Below are 841 nucleotides of genomic sequence, written 5' to 3'. Positions count from 1 at the left end.
TACACCATCGACAATCTTGTTTCTGCAAGCAATCAGATTTTAACCCAATATTGCCACATTCGGGTACCCGATTTGGGTTTCTCCTACTACTCAATGGCTTTCGAATTGGATCTCCCAAAGTAAACCTGCTCGACGATAACAGTAGAAGAAGCAGTAAAAGTAAGAATTGAGTGCTGAGAGGTTTAATGGTGTGTTTCATTTTTCATATGCAAAAAAGAAGGATGAAAATTGTTGATTCTGCCAAAATTTCTTTGGAAGACAGCTCTGAAATGGATTTATCCAACATGGTTTGAATAAGGGCTGTGAAAAATAATTTCCCGAATATTTTTTACAGAACTTTAAAAACATAAAAAATTAGATTATTATGGCCCATGCAGGTCTCGAACCTGCGACCTTCGCGTTATTAGCACGACGCTCTAACCAACTGAGCTAATGGGCCTTATTGTCTAGTGGCTTAAGCATTCTAGTTAAGTAAAGTATTTGCTAATAAGTATATGATGACTTTGGAATATTAGTGAAACCTTGAATGGCTGAAATTATGAACACTCGAGAATTAGGAGACCCCTTAAAATTACAAGGAGATAGGAATAACATCTTATTGTGAGGGAAAGTGGCCATCAATTCATAGTGTAACTCTGTCTCATCTTTGGCTAAAAAAAGGTACAGTATTTTATTTACGGCCTGAAACCTATTTTGAACAATCATAAATTTAAGTTCCAAGATGAATAAACACAAAACTAAACCAGTACCAATAAAAAATTAATGAAGCAGCAGTGTGGTTGAGGTTGAAGGTAGTTGGAAAAGGATTTGGGTCAATTCAGATGGGAACAGATTAGCGATC

At 36.1% G+C, this 841-nt stretch overlaps 1 non-coding gene across 1 annotated transcript; it reads right to left on the bottom strand.

Annotated features, from left to right (window-relative positions):
• Positions 1-365: 365 nt before the first annotated feature.
• On the bottom strand, positions 366-439 carry TRNAI-AAU (transfer RNA isoleucine (anticodon AAU)). Its single transcript has one exon. It is a non-coding gene; the product is annotated as a tRNA-Ile (tRNA).
• Positions 440-841: the final 402 nt, after the last annotated feature.

Source organism: Nicotiana tabacum, chromosome 17, assembly GCF_000715075.1.
Source record: "Nicotiana tabacum cultivar K326 chromosome 17, ASM71507v2, whole genome shotgun sequence".
Taxonomy (NCBI): Eukaryota; Viridiplantae; Streptophyta; class Magnoliopsida; order Solanales; family Solanaceae; genus Nicotiana; species Nicotiana tabacum.
This window is presented reverse-complemented; position numbering and strand designations above follow the sequence as displayed.